General features: G+C 36.7%; 1 protein-coding gene across 9 annotated transcripts in view; it reads right to left on the reverse strand.

The window, feature by feature from the left end:
• The window catches only part of MESK2 (misexpression suppressor of KSR 2), a 170,981-nt gene that overhangs the window by 136,702 nt on the left and 15,668 nt on the right, over positions 1-18,611 (reverse strand). For 2 of the 9 annotated variants that reach the window (XM_090415109.1, XM_090415107.1), the window contains exon 1: positions 10,673-11,056. The exons of 3 other annotated variants lie outside the window; for them this stretch is intronic. The gene's annotated coding sequence lies outside the window, so the exon portion shown is untranslated. Of the gene's footprint in view, positions 1-10,672; positions 11,057-11,172; positions 11,321-18,611 lie in introns of those variants that run through there. 4 more of the 9 variants (XM_090415105.1, XM_090415111.1, XM_090415104.1 and 1 more) reach the window with 4 other exon arrangements.

The following is an 18,611-nucleotide window of genomic DNA, read 5'->3' on the forward strand; positions in this document are numbered from 1 at the left end:
TCTGAGAGGAACTGTTCATTTGTTTGCTGATGATGCAAAGTTGGGTAGAGCAATAGTGAATGCACATGATGTCAAAATTTTGGAGGATGATTTGGATAGATTGGAGGACTGGGCTAAGGAGAATGGATGTCAATTTAATGTGACAAAGTGTAAGGTTATGCATTTTGGGGTGAAAAGATTAGCAGCAATATACCACATTGGTGGAACTGTACTCCAGGAGATTGACGAGGCCAGGGATTTGGGAGTGTTGGTGGATAGGGAGTTGAAGTTTAGGGAGCACATTGCAAAAGTCGCTAAATCAGTTCATCAAATCACTTGGTTACTGAAGAATACTTTGACAAGCAAGTTATTGTTCCTCTGTATTGAGCCTTGATAAGACCCCATGTTGACTACTGTGCCCAGATCTGGGTGCCGGGGTTATCTCTTGATGGGGAGGAGGTGGAGAGGATCCAGAAGCGAGTGACCAAGATGATAGCAGGTCTATGGAATGAACCTTATGAGAACAGGTTAAAGATTTGTGGGTTGCAGAAATTGGTTGATAGGCAGAAAAGGGGTGATATGATTGAGACATTCAAATTACTGAAGGGTTTATATAAGATTAATTCAGAGGATATTTTTCAGACCAGGATTGGTGGTGGGAGGACTAGGGGCCATCCATGGAAACTGGGCAAGGGTGTTAGAACTAGGTTTTTTACTTGGAGAGTGGTGAATGAGTGGAATAAGTTGCCAGAGTCTGTTGTGGGTGCCATGACTGTGAATGAGTTCAAGGCAAGGTATGATAGACACTGTGTGGATGTTTCTTGACATGATGTTTAGGGCCTCCCTTGATGAGTCTAAGGACTCCTTGGAGTTGCCCGTAATAATAATAATAAATCAAGAGTACCATAAAGTGATTAGTGGTACTGTATTATTGTTTGGAGAACAATTCCAAGGAGAAATCAATACTATAAAACAACACTGATTTTTTTGGAAAATATAATTTGTTACATTAATTTTATCACCAGAAGGGCCCTTTATATTACATATACTCTTCTGTTTCCTTAATGTAAAAAAAAAAATGTTTCTTTATTAAAAATATTCTATTAGTCCTGTTTGCAGTTGCTCCCCAGCTGGCAAAATCTACTTGCCAAGGGCAAGTGGGTGAGCATATTTGCCAAGCCCTGATTATAACTAAGTGAAAACTGCCAACTATTTCTCGTGGATTGCTATCAATTTTTTTTAATTTTTTTTTTTTAAAGTTATTTTAAAAAGTAAAAACTTCAACTATATCAAGTTGTTTCCATACTGATAAGGCCAATACCCCAAATTTGTACTGAAAACATTTCAACACTGGCTTTAAAATGTATAAATAAATGACACAGGTTGCTTGTGAATTCTCATGCAACTTCCAAGATCAGCAGAAGAAAGACTTTTATAATGCAAAGTTCAGTACAGTAATAGTCAATCAAGATAGAGATCAAGGTAGATAGAAAGTTGGAAGTTTAGAGGGCATATTGCAAAAGTAGGCAGGGTAGTTCACAGGATTATTTGGTTATTGAAGAACAAACTAACAAACAGAGATAAGGGAGTTATTATTCCTCTTTATGAAGCCTTGATATGACCACATCTGGATTGCTGTGTTCAGGTTTGGGGTCTTGGGGATGAGGAGGTGGTGGAGCGGATCCAGAGGCAAGCGACCAAGATGGTGAGTGGTCTGTGAAATGCTTCTTATGAAGATATATTGAGTGCTTATGGATTTCAAAAGTTGGTTGACATGGGGAAAAAAAGGGGGTGGTGTGACAGAAACATTTAAGTTACTTAAAGGATTTTATAGGATTGATACAGGGGAAATGTTTCAGCACTTCAGTCATCTCTGGAATTTGGGTAAGAATGTGGTTAGCAAGGGCATAGTGAGGACTACATTTTTTGCTTGGAGAGTGATGAATGAATGAATGGAATGGGTTGCCTGAGTCACATATGAGTGCTTTGTCTGTTAATGGTTTCAGGGAGATGTACAATAGATATTTAGTTGATAGTTTGGGTCTCCCATGATGAGTCTTAGGACCCCATTGAGGTGCCATTACAATAATAATGAATTCATTTCTAGTTGATGAAATGAGATTAAAAAAAAATCCTAAAGAAAAATTTTAGGCCTTTCCACACACTAACCCTAATCCAGTTCTCAAGATAGTCAATTTCTAGTGCAAATGGGTAGGTAGTTTTCTCTCCAGAAAGAAACTTTGTGAAAAGGCCTAAAATTTAATTGCAACTCAGAGGGAAAAAAAAAGAAAAAAAAACTATAAAATACCTGTGGCATAACTATAAACAAATTCCATGATAACTACAGCAATTAACTGTAATGGAAGTACAGGTATTTCATACTAAATAACAGTATATCATCAGTGTGTAGAAAGAAGCAAATCAAAGAACAGGAATATAAGGTACATAAAACAATCAGTTTACCGATTTAAAACGGTTGCCATGAGCTAGAAATTAATATGTCATTATGGCAATCATTTTTAATTGGCAAAGTGATTGCTGTATGCACTTTGTATTCCTGTTCTTTGATTTGCTTGTTTCTAAACACTGATGACATACTGTTATTTTCAGTATGAAATAGCTGCACTTTCTTTCATAAAAGTTAATTACTGTGGTTATCATATAATTTGGTGTTTATAAAATATACAATAATACTGAGTAGGATTTGGAACATAAAATAACAGCAGTTGTCTGCCCTATTCACATCGAAAATTTATCTACAAAACATTTGTAGAAATGAACTCAAGTACTGATGAAGGTGACAGGAAGAGAGAAACTTCTGAATAATTTCTGAAAAGCTTTGGCTAAAAGAATTCTGCCCAATCCAATTTATGGGAAGAGTAAAAACATTAGGGATTAAATAAAACAGAATATATATCCTCATCATTATCATTAGTCATTGTTAATTCATTGCTGGATGAAGGCCTTTCCAAGATTACTCCAAAACTGTCTGTCCATGGCTCTCCTTTCCCATGTCACTCATGCAAATCTGATGATATCATCAATCCACCATGATTTAGGTCAGCTTCATGGTCGTTTTTTCTCTCATGGAATCCAATCCAGTACTTCTTTTGCCCATCGTTGACCTTGTCTTCGAGCAATATGCCCAGCCCACTGTCACTTCAGATGTTTAACCCTTCCTATGATATTAGAGACTTTGGTTTGATTTCTTATCCATGTATTCCTTTTGTGAATACCAAGCATACTTTTTTCCATACTGAATTGTGTTGTTCTTAATTTTTGAATTTCCTCTGCATTTAGCATCCATGTTTCATAGCCATATGTCAATATAGGAAGAATACATTGGTTAAAAACTTTTCTCTTCAGGCATAATGATAGCTGGATTTCGAATATTGACTATAATTTTCCAAATGCTTTCCATCCAAGAATCATGTGACTTTAATTTCGTCCATGATTGCAACCTCTGTACCGAGCCTTGATAAGACCTCATCTCAACTACTGTGCCCAGATTTGGTCACCTCGGTTCCTTCTTGATGGGGAGGAGGTGGAGAGGATCCAGAGGCGAGTGACTAAGATGATAACAGGTCTATGGAATGAACCATATGAGAACAGGTTGAAGATTTGTGGGTTGCAGAAACTAGTTGATAGGCAGAAAAGGGGAAATATGATTGAGACATTCAAATTGCTAAAGGGATTCTATAGGATTAATTCAGAGGATATTTTTGAGATCAGGACTGGTGGTGGGAGAACTAGGGGACACCTAGTTCTCCCACCACTGGAAGCTGGGCAAGAGTGTGGTTAGCAGGGGTGTTAGAGCTGGGTTCTTTACTTTTAGAGTGGTAAATGAGTGGAATAAGCTGCCAGAGTCTGTTGTGGGTGCTATGACGGTGAACGAGTTCAAGGCAAGGTATGATAGATACTGTGAGAATGTAATCGCATAGTTGTGTGGACATGATGTTTAGGGCCTCCCTCGATGAGTCTAAGGACTCCTGGAGTCGCCCGAAATAATAAAAATAATAATAATAATGATATTTTGTTCCATTAATATCTGTTGTCCTAAGTATATATAATGATCTACTTGTTTAATTTCATCATTATTGATTTTTATTATTTCTGGTTGAACATAGCTATTGAACATAAACGGGTGGTCTGAAAAGTTCTCAGCCTCGGCCATAGATGGCAACACAATCAGCAATTTTATACAGCTGTCTGAAGCGAAAGTGTTGTCTGTATCCCTTGAAATGGATAAAATTCAGTATTGTGTGGTTATAAAATTCTTCGTAAAAGAAAGTTTAACGCCAAAAGAAATTCATTCGAAGTTCATAAAAGTTTATGGGCACTCTTCTCCTTCGTTTTCGATAATTAAGAAATGGGCTGCCAAGTCTAAACATGGCTGTACCACCTTGAAGATGATCCATATGAAGGACATCCAAAAAGTGTAACACCACCAGAAATCATTGATCAAGCAAGATATGGTATTGGATGACCGGCGAGTCAAAGTGCGTGAAATTGCTGAGACTATAGGCATTTCAAAAGAATGTGCAGGATATATTTCACATGAAGAATTGCAAATGAAAAAGCTTTGCGCAAGATGGGTGCCGCGCTTGCTCAAAGTAAATCAAAAACACACTCGCATGAAAATCTCTGAACAGTGCTGCTTGAGCATTTTAACAAGAATAAAACTGATTTTGTGCATCGATTTATTACTATGGATGAGACTTGGATTCACCATTACACATCAGAATCTAAACAGCAATCAAAACAGCAAACAGAAGCCTGTTGTTCAGTGCCAAAGAAGACAAAGTCGGTTCCATCAGCAGGAAAGGTCATGGCATCGGTGTTTTGGGATGCTAAAGGCATTTTGTTTATTAATTATCTTGAAAAGGATAAAACAATAACCAGGGAATATTATTCTGATCTTTTAACCAGACTAGATGAAAAAATATGTGAGAAAAGACCCGGTTTGTAGAAGAAAAAAAAACATCTTTCATCAGGACAATGCACCTGCCCACAAAGGTGTTTTGGCAATGGGAAAATTAAGGGATCTGCACTATGAATTTTTGGAACATCCACCCTATTCCCCAGATTTGGCTCCCTTTGATTTCTATTTCTTCCCCAAACTAAAATTCTTTTAAAATGCTGGTCAGCATTTTTCTTCGAATCAAGAGGTGATTGCAGCTGTAGAGGAGTATTTTGCAGATCTTACTGAGCACCACTACAGACAGGGACAGGATAATGGTCCTGGAGCATCACTGGAAGAAATGTATTAGTCTTAAGAGAGATTATGTTGAAAAATAAAAATAATTTTGAAATTAGATTTTTTTTTTTTTTTTTTTTTTTTTTTTTTTTTTTTTTTGTTAGGCCAAGAACTTTTCAGACCACCCTCGTAACTTGAGTTGCCTTTAGGCTTATCTTTAGTCCAGTTGTTCTGCTAGCAATTTGGAGTTCATGGATACAAGTCTGTAATTCATGCGCAGTTGAAGTAAAGGTAACTATGTCATCAGCAAAGCATAAATGGTTTAAATATCTTCCATTTATCTTCAGACCTTTCCCTTCCAATCAAGAAGTTTGAATATTTCTTCTAGACATGGTGGGAATAAATTTGGAAATATTGTGTCACCCTGTCTTATATCTCTCTGTGTTTGCACAGTAGAGATGTTTCCATTGAAATGAAATACTGCTATGGCATTGGTGTATACTGATTTGATGCTCCTGATATATGGCTCCTCCACTTGTTGGTTTCATAATGCTTTAATCATTGTACAAATTTTTACTGAATCAATGACTTGCTCATAATCAATAAAACTAAAATATAACTGTAACTGATATTCATTACACCGTTCAATAATCTGTTGTACAACTTGAAACTTGGCTTTAATACAACTAGTTCACTGTACTAAAGCCACTTCGAAAGCCTGCTTGTTCTTTTGGTTGTGCTGGGTCTAGAGTTGTACAAAGCCTATGAGCCAAGCTGTTTGTAAACCACCAATAGTAGCCCGATGAGTCGGTAGTTTGTCAAGTCTTATACTTCACCTATTTTATGTATCAGAATTAGGGTAGCCTTCTTCCATTTTCTTAGTACGTCATTTTTCTTCAGACATAAAGGTAAATAATTTTGCTAAAATTTTGTAGATCATTTCCCCACCTGATTTTAGAAGTTCAGCTATAACTCCATCCTCACCTGTAGCTTTTCTATTTTGCAAGCTTTGGATGCTCCACATAACTTCTTAAAGAATCTGTGGTACTTTAGTTATTTCATAGTTGTCTTCTTCATTTAATTCGTAATCTTGATATGATACTGAGCAAAATTCTACAATTTTTTTTTGCTACAGCATATCTACCTCTGATTATGGTCCCATCTTGTAGTGTGAATGCAACCATCTGTTTATTGCTGTTTGGCATTTTTGAGACTATAGTTATTTTCTGTTTGTTGTATGAATTTTCAATTCAATTTTCTTATTTCTTCCATGATACATTTTCTAATTGTTTTGCAAAATTCAGTGTATTCAATTTTATTCTGTAGGTTATTTGCTTGTTTCATTTCTTCATAAGCTGTTTTATATCTTCAGAAAATTTGTCTTGTTTCTGTTCTGTGGTGACAGCTATTTCAATTGAACTTTATAAAAGGTTTTGGGTAATAATATCATTACTTTCTGATGGATCGGCATTGTTATCTATAATACGATTTTTAAATCCATTGTTTAGTTCATGTTGGAATATATCTTTTTTAATGTTGAAATTTGTGTACATCTATGTTTTGCTTTGATCTTTGAAACAATTTGGTTCTTTCTTTTTGACAGTTTATTTGAATCTTCCTGTGTACCATATGATGGTCACTTCCAATCTTGAAAGTGTCTATAACAGAACAAGCCTGAAAAATGTTTTTCTTATTGCTGAGGATCAAGTCAATTTCCCTAGTTTTTCCATTTGGACTTTACCATGTCCACTTCCAATGTGTTATTTTCTTGATTGAAAAAAAGAACTCACAATGTACAGGTTTTCTTGTTCTGCAAATTCTATTAGCCTTGCTCCTCTATCATCTCTTGTGCCATATCCAAAATTTCCCATTGAGATTTCATCTGATTGTTGTATACCAATCTCACGCATGCATACACATATATATATACAGGCAAATCAGCCATGCAAACATGCAATTTAGAGGCAAAAAAATTCATTTGGTAGTGGCACAATAGTAGTAATGGTAGTTGAAAGATTAAAATAGGGGCAATAGTGAGTGAAGCATAGCAGAGTAGAGTTTTTGACTGTTCTGATTTGACATATTTGTCCGTGCAGTTAGCCTAATGGCAGTGCACTTCGCAACCATATGCCTGGGGAAGGAGTGTCCTAGGTTCAATTCCTGTAGGTGATGTGAGGAGCTGACGGATTTTCCTCAGCCATAGCCAAGTTAGCCAGTCTTGGGCATGGACAGTAGGGTTTTCCCCCCAGTTTATCCTGGGGTTTTTGATCCCGTAAAGCAGGCAAACCAGCCTTGAGAACCCAACATTACCAACATAGTATACACTGGGGCATAGGGCTGACCACCTTATCCTGTGAACGGTTTGAGGTCCGATGATTAACTAACCCTCGTCATCGCAAGGTAAAAGAGGGAAAAAGGAAGATGAGATGATTTGATATATATGCTCATATATATATATATATATATATATATATATATATTAGGATAACCAAGCAATTTTATATGCTTGGTTATTTTAGCACCTAATCCCAAGTATGCAAACAATTAAGTTTGCGCCTAAAACCCGAGAATATATATATATATATATATATATATATATATATATATATATATATATTCTCGGGTTTTAAGTCAGTTAATTTAGAAAAATGAATATATATATGAGCATATATCAAATGAATAAAACCTGCTACCTCTATACGAGATCATCTAACTCACTTTCAATTGAAAAAGCCCATTTCAGGTTTTGATTTCCTTCCAGCTATAAGATTTCTCCAATCATAATTAAACCGGAACGGTAAACTGGGGTGTTGTAAAGCTTGGTAACAATCACTATAAATCTACACTGTTAATGATATTATTATTAAATAGCAGTGTCAAGTGATAATTACAACAGTGTCAAATGATATTTACATGCAATTTAGAGGCAAAAAAATTCATTTGGTAGTGGCACAATAGTAGTAATGGTAGTTGAAAGATTAAAATAGGGACAATAGTGAGTGAAGCATAGCAGAGTAGAGTTTTTGACTGTTCTGATTTGATATATTTGTCCGTGCGGTTAGCCTAATGGCAGTGCACTTCGCAACCATATGCCTGGGGAAGGAGTGTCCTAGGTTCAATTCCTGTAGGTGATGTGAGGAGCTGACGGATTTTCCTCAGCCATAGCCAAGTTATGGCTATGGCTGATTTTCCTCAGCCATAGTCTTGGGCATGGACAGTAGGGTTTTCCCCCCAGTTTATCCTGGGGTTTTTGATCCCGTAAAGCAGGCAAACCAGCCTTGAGAACTCAACATTACCAACATAGTATACACTGGGGCATAGGGCTGACCACCTTATCCTGTGAACGATTTGAGGTCCGATGATTAACTAACCCTCGTCATCGCAAGGTAAAAGAGGGAAAAAGGAAGATGAGATGATTTGATATATATGCTCATATATATATATTCTCGGGTTTTAAGTCAGTTAATTTAGAAAAATGAATATATATATATATATATATGAGCATATATCAAATGAATAAAACCTGCTACCTCTATACGAGATCATCTAACTCACTTTCAATTGAAAAAGCCCATTTCGTGTTTTGATTTCCTTCTAGCTATAAGATTTCTCCAATCATAATTAAACCGGAATGGTAAACTGGGGTGTTGTAAAGCTTGGTAACAATCACTATAAATCTACACTGTTAATGATATTATTATTAACTAGCAGTGTCAAGTGATAATAAAAATAATTATTATTACTTGACACCTCCAAGGATTCATAATGGGATACACACACGCACACGCACACACACACACACACATATATATATATATATATATATATATATATATATATATATATATATATACACACACATATAAAAAAATATAATATTCCATACATAAATTCAACATGTGTTCTATTAACATAGGATGGTGATGTAACCATCTTATGTGAAGCTCCAGATGCTGATCTGGAGCTTCACACGCCATCCGGATGGAATAGTAAACTATCAACTTGCATTGTGCTTATGAAAGTCATATTAAAGTACTAACAGAACTGATAAGCTCTTATAAAGGAATAAAAAGATAAAAAAGAAAAAAATATATACTATGCAATGATAACCAATCACAATGCCTACAATGTCTTAAACGCTTGCAAGATCCTAGGAATCATAAGAATTGATTGTCGGCAATAACTAGATGTCATTTATTGACACCATAAGTTTCAAAGAAAAAAAGCAATAAGAAATTAAAAATATCATTTTTTTTTACAACTGTTCCCTTTGTAGGGCTTAGTGTATTGATTCTAACAATGTACATCCCCCCCCCCTCAAACAAAAGTTGTGTTGTTGCTTTTTGTAAAAAAAAAAATTCTTTATATCTTGTTACAGGGTTACAGAACAGACCTCAGAATTAATTGCCTTAAAGAAAATTTTCCGCCTCCTGATGGGATACTCAATACCCAGCATGATGCTTAAAGTTGATCTCCCTCCTGTTGGCCTTCCTACTGCTTCACAAGATTATTTGGAAAAAAGAACCATATGTTATATGAGTTTATGGGATTATTTTCATGGAACTGTTAAATTTAAACCTGAATTGAAGAAGAATCATCTCGTGGCAATGAATAGCAGACTGAATAAAGATTACTGCATTTACTGATATCTCTTCCTGTGAAAACAATAAAAGAATCACAGTACCACTGCAAAATTATTAATTCCACTGCTAATATATAAAATGCCCATTGAGAGTCGGATATTTTAATGCTAATTTACTTCCTCAGTTAACAATGAGACAGAAGGAAGTAAAACTGAAATGTTTCTATAAGAACTCAAGTACTGTTGTGTTTAGCCAATACCACAGGATATATTATTGAAATATCATATTTCAAAGACTTTCTTGGACTAATCACCCTTTCCTCCCCCCCCAAAAATATATATACTATATATACTATATGAAATTCATAAAACTCATAAATTTATGGATGAGAGTTAGTTCTCTAACTCTTTCATCCCTCACTCTGACTACTGTATATATATATATATATTTTTTTATCTTGACATGGAGCAATTTTATAACGTCATTTACCTTTTGTAATTCACCGATTCTGCGATAGAGTTCGGGGAATTGGCATATTCTAATACACAGTACCTGGAATTAAAAAACACCAATGTGCTCTTAAAAGATAACTGCTTTTGTATGCGGGGGGGGGGGGAATAAAAAGTTTCGGTTTAGATTCATAATCCAACCGAATGGAATTACAAAAGTAGCTTAATGAAAGTAGTAGAAAGATGAATAAATTATGCATATTAAAAAAAAAAAAAAAACTGAATGGGAAATGCTGGTAGACTTAAACCAATGATGTATAATAGTGTTTAGAAATCTTAAAATATATATCTTCATAAGCAAATTTAAAGTTAAAAAAAACGCCCTGTTGCTTGCCTTCGTTATTGAAATATGGCAAACTGGAAACAAAATAAAATAAGTTGTTTCAAAAACCTGAATATCTTACCCTTTTTTTATGACGTAGAAGAAAAAATATATGATTTCTGTCAATTCAAATAAAAATAACTACATCAAGAGTTTATTGCTTAAAACAGTTTGATCACAATGTATTTTACTAAGATACGATTGTCAATAACGAAAACAACACTTGCATTCGATATGACGTTTGATACAAACTTCCATTGAAATACTATTACTTATTGCAAACAGTCGCAGACACTAAGATAACTCATTGGTTTCTGCGCAGAGATTTTCCGGACTTTTTGCTTTGCAGTTTTGTTGAAATTTCAATTATACGAAATTCATCAGTGGTAACTTCTTTTTTTTTTTTTTTTTTTAACTTACACCTATAATTTATATCTGCGTGTGAACTGCATTCTTTTACAGTAGGTACACGACACGTAAGTCGCCCCCGAGCCTATTTTCAGTATTACGTTACAAACTCATTAACTTTGAAAAGGTGTCAGAATACCACCCAGGTGCACGATATAAATAAAAATAAAATACCTTTATTTTGGGGAATTATTTCTGCACACAATGGAGATACAATGGGAAAATATTGACAGCTAGTTTTGAGGATGGAGGTTGACGGAATGAGATACACTGTATTTGTTTAGAGTTACTATAGGCATGGGAATGTGAAGGTGGCGATGAAGAAAGGTTTGGCAACTTGGGTTTGTGAACAAGGGAGTGGTTATCGTTATGGGTAATTTTAATTTTTAGCAGTATAGATTAGAATGAAGCGATGACCTCAGAGAATAAGGAAAATGACTTCTTGAATTCTAGAGGGACAAGAATCTTAGTCACTATGTAACGAATAACACGCGAGGATATGGAGTTTTAGATTTGGTCATATCATCACGGGATGCGAATATGAATGAGAGTCGTGTTAGCATATTACTGGCAAGAGGAATCATGAAGTCATCACCTAGGTGCCAGCCAGCATATAAAGACTTCTGCCTGGTAATTATGAAAAGCTTAGATGACAGCTTGGAGTTATAGTGTGGAATGAGACGTTAAGCGGAAAAGAGAAAAACGCTCCTGGGACACAGACCAGGAGCCATTTAAATTCACATCCTCTGATGATATGTGTACATTCAGACAATTTTTTACCCCTTAGCTGATGCCTGGATGGGTATTCCCCCCCCCCCCCCCGTTGAATAGTACACTGCTGTGGGTACCTCTGGACTATTTGATTTCTTACCTAGTTTCATGTCCCCTCGGCAGGGGGCTAACTGCAGTTAACAGACGTGAAAGGGTCGCAGATGTCCTTTCCACAGAGAGTTAGGACAATCACAAACATCCATGCCTGTACAGGGATTCGAACCCGCAGCCTCTTGACTGGAGAGCAGATATGCTAACTACTCTGCCAATCAGGCCAGCATTCAGATATTTAAATATCTCAATGTACACATACCAAACACTGATTAGAAACTTTTATTTAATACAGTGTTGGACCTCCTTAGACGGAATAACAACACATATGCAGTTTGGCATAGATTCCACAAGGTGTTTGATTGCATCTACATCTATAACATACCTAGCGTTCACTGCAGAGGCCTTTAACTGACTCAGATTTGACCAAAGAGGAGTTTGATCCAGAATCTGCTTTTCTAAAATGTCCCATACATTCTCAATCGGGTTCAGATCCAGGCTTTGTGGTTGCCAGCAAATATGATGGAAATCGCTCTCGTGTTTCCTGAGCCACTACTGAAAAATTATTGCGTGATAGACAGCAACATTCGTGTCTATGAATCAACAATCACCTGTTGGAGAAGAAAGTTAACATTGTAGGATGTACTTGATCAGCAGCAATGTTCAGATAATCCATGGAAGACACCTGACATTCCATCAATATCAGGAGACCCGTTCGTACCGAAATAACATGCCCACACCATGACATCATCTACAAATCGTTGAGTTATGATTACAAGACAAGCTGGGTTCATTGTTTCATGGAATATCAGCCAAACTCTCTGCCGCCGTCCGTAAAGAAAAAGGTGTACTGTCACTTGTCGGAACATGTCAAGTGTCCATTCGCGGTGTTCCTGACACCACTGTAAAAGAACGTTCCAATTCGCAGAAATCAGTAGTTTCCATATAGGCATGTGACTGCCAATACGATTGCTCTTCAATTTCCTTCACCCGTATCATCAGAGATTTGGTGAGATATGGGTCAGGAATAGCCTTCGTTAAATGTTTCAGTCAATTGCTACACACAGGAAGTTTTATTTGTTTATAAGCCTTCTCAGAAAATTGCGATTTCGTTTCTGACAGTCTTAGGACCACAGTTACACCTCTAGGACACTCAGTGCAGGTTATTTTTTCACTGATTATGCATACGGCTATCTCACCTTCCAAGAATCCAGCCAGCTCTGCTGGTTTCAAAATCGCGGTTCCTGCCAAATGCGCACCAACAATAAGCCCTTTATCAAACTCCAAAAGATCCTTTGTTTTTCCCATTGTGGTCAACACCATGGACGATTACTGACCAACAGCATTCTTAAATAGTTGCCTAAATCATGTGGTGACGCACGCGACCAAGTATTTTGCATACAAGCTGCGTAAGTGACGTTTACGAATATCTCCATAAAGGATTCTAATTCATGGTCGTTATGTGCATAAACGGCTCTGTCCTACTTCATAGCTGAGGAAATTTGGGATTATCAGTCTCATAATAATGGTCTCCCATGTGTAGGAGACTAATTTGACATTGGAAGTGCATGAACCAGAAAGACTTAGGATACAATAAATCTCAATGGAAATGCTGTTGTTGTAGAATGGAATGAGATGTCGGCTCGAGTATCAAAATAACGTTAAAAAATTACCTGCCTCGAATTCACATCATTTCTCTTTAGAATAAATGGATGAGAATTTAATAGCTCTATAGTTCATTCAGTTATTCATATGATTCCTACTTGTACTGTGTATGCATACTGACTTCTTCCAGTCATTAGCTATACTCCTATCTCCCATATCCTTACAATCAATCATTGAGACACTCTTATCTGTTCATGACCTTTGACCTTAGATAAATCTGCATAGATTTCATACACTGGGGCCTTACTGCTTTTCAACCTCATGGTATGTACAAGTGGTTCAAGTTCAAAATTCCCGTGAAAAGAAAGTCTTCCAAATTTATCCCATCCTCTAGGTTGTACAGTTCCTCACAATACTCATTCCATCTGTTTTTTGATATTCGGTTCTTTTAGAATTGCTCCACTCTCACCCATGACAGCATTCATTTTGAGCTAATTTGTGCTACTGATATAAGGAATGATTTGAGGAAAATACCTAGATGTTTACTGTTGAATACAAAACTGGAGAGGGAAAAAATGGAAGTGGAAAACTCACTAATGCCTTTTATTTTCCTACAGGGAGTAGGAGAGGCCATTTTAGCCCTATCTAACTTTTGGAGGATGAGGGGATGGTCCAGTCTCCACAAGTAGCCAATCAGAAATAGTTGGCCCCAAGACTATCACTACTTTTACATGGCATCCAGTGAAGAGATGGGCAACAGTAGTAAATACTAGTGGCTTAACAATTCTGCAAGATATATTATTATTATTATGTGGCACCTCCAAAGAGTCCAAAGACTCATCGAGGGAGAGTGTACCAGCAGCATCGAACGATTAACCCTTCCAACTACTAACCGCGCTCAAACTTGCTTAACGTTTTTCGTGAGCCATTAGTAGTAGGGGCTCTACCAATCGACCAACCTTTGCTTGCAATGATGATTTGAATAGATTTACAGATAGTCAAAATAATACTTGTCATTTAATGAGTAAAACTGTAATTGAACGAAAAAAATACAATCTGCGTTACATTGGTGGAATTATGGGGAAGAGGCCTTTAAACCCTATCTAGCTTCTGGAGACTGAGTGGGCAGTTCAATCTCCACTGGTAGCCAATCAGAGATAGCTGGTCAATGTCTATCACTAATTATAGGCAGCCACCGATGAAGAGACTGGCGAACTAGTGCTGCCATCTCTTGGTACCTAATCCTAATAGAATATGTTACTATCTGAAATAATGTGGGTTCTACGGTCGAATTTCTTGAGTTCACAGAAGAAAAAACCTGTTTTCGTATAGGCTAGCACAGAGGATGCAAGCGTCACTTCCGCTGAGCTACATAAATAATTTTTGTATTTCTCTTTTCATATTATGACCCGATGAAGCCTTCTAATATGATGAAACTAGTTGCGCGTTCAAATATATAGATAGATAGAAATGAGACGGGGGGGAGAATAGAGACATTTGAAAAACTTTTTTTTAAAAAATCAGATTGTCTATACACATCTTTGATGTACATACCATAGTAAAAGGTTCACCAATGATCCTTTGTCAGCTGGTATTCTACAATCTGACAATGCACCTTGCAGGCGAGTACTAAATGTGAGTATTAAACCGATGATTTAGTACTCACAGGGTTCGTTCTATTGGTAATAAAACCTTTCTGTTACTCTCGATGAAAAAGTACCCAAAACATGTTCAGACCGGCGTATGTGTTGTGTTTTATGTTGCACTAGTATATATATAGCACGAAAACCTTACTGTATCTCTCTTCATCTTGTCGATAGAGATACCATAATTACACAGAGGTGCTGATAACAGATCTTCGAAGCTTATGTCCGACTTTATAGGGATGTGATTGGTCAATAATTTTTTTTCGCTGCTGAAAGAGCTCATATGGTAAAGTACTGCCTTCAAACTGACAATATGGAACGTCTTCCCTGGCCACAACGACTACAGACCAAAATAAGTTCGAACATATTTGGGGCACCCTTGGGGTCTAATGGCATGCTGACAACCACTGTCTCGGTAACTTCGTGAGCTGAAGTCAACTTTAGTGGAAAGATGAGATTTGTTGCCACAGTCATGTAGACATTCTTACATCGAACATAGATCGATGTAAGAAAGTTGTCAGGCCTGTTTAACTGTTAGAGGGGATCATGCAGTGATGCAAGGATATTTTCGAGTATACTGTGTCGAGTTCTGTAATGTGATCTTTTTGATAATACTTATACATTACTGTTAAATGTCCTTTATACCTATCTGGAGTTTCTTTCTCTCTTCTCATTTCATTCTCATTCTATTACATACCACCATACCAAATTTTGTTCTTCTACATCGTAAACTGCAGAGTTAGCCACATTTTCTAAGTGATTTGTTACTTTTATCGATCAGTGTGGTATTTATTCCATTTTAGTTGCAAATTAGAAGTGTGTCATCTTTCAAAAGCCTTGTATAATCTAAGTACACCACTGTATATGCATCTTTCTTGACCAATGCATATATTACTTTGTTGTGAAATATAACTTTAACTTCTCTTTAACAAACCCATGTTAACCATCAAAGAGAATACTGTGGTTCCACTTTTATATCCTAGCTTTCACCAACATCTTTGACATTTTAACCGTTATTCCATATACGTAGAGAAGCCTATAATTTGTAGTCTCAAACTTATTACCACTTCATCGAGATTTGTTATCCTGCTAGATTCTAGTTAAATATGTACGCCTAGGTCCGTTAATTATCTGGAACATTTCATTAAGACAAATGGTGATATGTCATCAAGTCATATTTTATTTTTCCTACCAAGTGAACATAATTCTACATACACCTCTTGCTCACTCAACCAGTCCATCTTCTCCTCTGCTTTCTCCACTTCGGCTTTTCATAATAAACACATAATGAATAGATCACTGAATAGCTTGGCTATGTCCTGTGCAGAAGATATTAGAAATCTGTCATTTTCAACCATTAATAGTATATTATCATAATCATTCTTTCTTCTATTTGCCAAATATCAAAAGAGCTCCAGGATTTTTTATGTACTAATGTTCTAAGTTCTGCTCATATTACACTGCTGTTGTCCTTACAATTAACTTCCGCCTGCTCGTTGGATTCTTCATCCAACCGATTATTACCATGATTTATCTTATGTTTCCTCCTCAGTGCCTTCTTCTTCTTCCTTCATTCATCTATTTGACATCTAAATTATTCAGTCTTCACAGATTTGAAATACGCTGTTCACTGAATTAAAAACCCTTATGCAGATATATGTAAACGTCTCTTATGCAAAGTATAGGCAAAATACTTGGTCACATGCATCCCCACGTGTTATAGGCAACTATTTAAGAATACTGCTAGTTAATAATTGTCAATAGTGTTGATCACAATAAGAAAAACAAAACTTTTTCGGAGTTCCATGCAGGCTTATTGTGGGTGCCCGTCTAGCTGGAGCCATAATTTTCAAAACAGAGCTGGTTGCGTTCTCAAAAGGTTAGATATGCCGAGTGTTTAATAAGTGAAAAAATAACATCTATTGCTTGTCTAAGAGGCGTAATTATTGTCATAAGACGAGATAGGCAAAGAGATTGCCTTAGTTTGAGGATTGTATAGATAAATAGATTTTCCTGTGTGCAGAAATTGACCGAAACGTTTAACGAAGGCTGTTCCCGATCCATATCTCACCGAACTATGCGCAGGAAGTTGAAGAACAGTGGTATTGGCAGTCGCAGAGCAGTGATTTCTAAGAAGAACAGGAAAGTTCGAGTTCGTCTACAGTGGTGTCAGCAACACCATGAGTACACACTGGAAAACCGGGAAAAAATGTCATGTGGTCTAACGATTCACGGCACACCTTGTTCTGTACCAACGGTAGGCAGAGAGTTTGGCAGGAGGCCCATGGGAAAATGTCCGGTGTTCTCCAAGGAATATCTTAACATTGTTGCCGATCATCTCCATCCCGCAACGTTCACTTTTTATCCAGCAGCAAACCATTGCTTAATGGACGATAATGCTATTGTCCATCTTGTAAGAATTGTTCAGCAGTGGTTCAGCAGGCATAACAGCAACTTCCATCATCTTCCCAGATCACCAGAAAACCTGGTGATCTGGGAACAGATCCGGACAAAAAATCCTCTGTCAAATCTTAGCCAGTTAAAAAGGACTGTCTGATGAACACTTGGTATGTAATAGTCGTAGGTGCAATCCAACACATTGTGGACTCTACACCAAATTTCATATGTGCTGTAATTCGGGCTGAGGGAGGTCCAACATGGGTCCAAAATATATATATATATATATATATAATAATTTACTGACTAGGAACACCGAGATAAGGTAAAATAAAAACTTTAATTACAACACAACTAGTTTCGTCGGAATGCCGACTTCTTCAGGTGTACAAATTATCACAAACTGGAAAATTGTAAGATAAAACATGGACTTCTCATAAAAAAAGTTAGGAATAACAACAGTCAAATTTGAACTGGCGTCCGCGTGGTAGGTCTAGCGTGAGGCGTTAGTGAGTGGGAACTATCTCGAGAGCGCCAGAACTGAATTACTTCTCTGTGTGAGTCAGGTAAGCTATAGCCTAAATTGTTTTTCATGTGTGAGGGGTCCAGAGCTATTTCTTTTGATTCTAAGATGGGCTTTTCTAGTTAGTCAGTGTATTTATGGATATTAGTAGTAAGATTCCAGTCTATCTGGTATTGAAGCTCTTCCAAATAAGAGTTTACAGAGAAAAGAACATGACTGGAGAGTGCGCTTGCACGTGTTCTGTTGTAAGAGATATCACGTTGATGCTCTTAGAGACGTAGTGAGACCGACTTATCGGTTTGCCCATAATATGGTTTTCGCAACCGCAGATGATTTTATAAACTCCTGGGAACTGAAGTTGGTTGTGTTTTGGCTTGGGATGACTCATATATTAGCTAACATCTTTTTTGAAGATTTCGAACAAAAGGCAATCTCCTCAGCTACTCTTAAACCAAAAATTTGGCTAAGATTTGTAGATGACATATTTCTTATCTGGGACCATGGCACCGATAACCTTCAGTCTTTTTAAATCATTTAAACAACTTCCACCAAGATATCAAATTAACAATGGACGTTGAAGAAAATGAATTCCTTCCTGGACGTAAGACTTACTAAGTCAT

This window comes from Typopeltis vanoorti, chromosome 26 (genome assembly GCF_054136105.1).
Source record: "Typopeltis vanoorti isolate ZY-2024b chromosome 26, IOZ_Tvanoo_1.0, whole genome shotgun sequence".
NCBI classification, from domain to species: domain Eukaryota; kingdom Metazoa; phylum Arthropoda; class Arachnida; order Uropygi; family Thelyphonidae; genus Typopeltis; species Typopeltis vanoorti.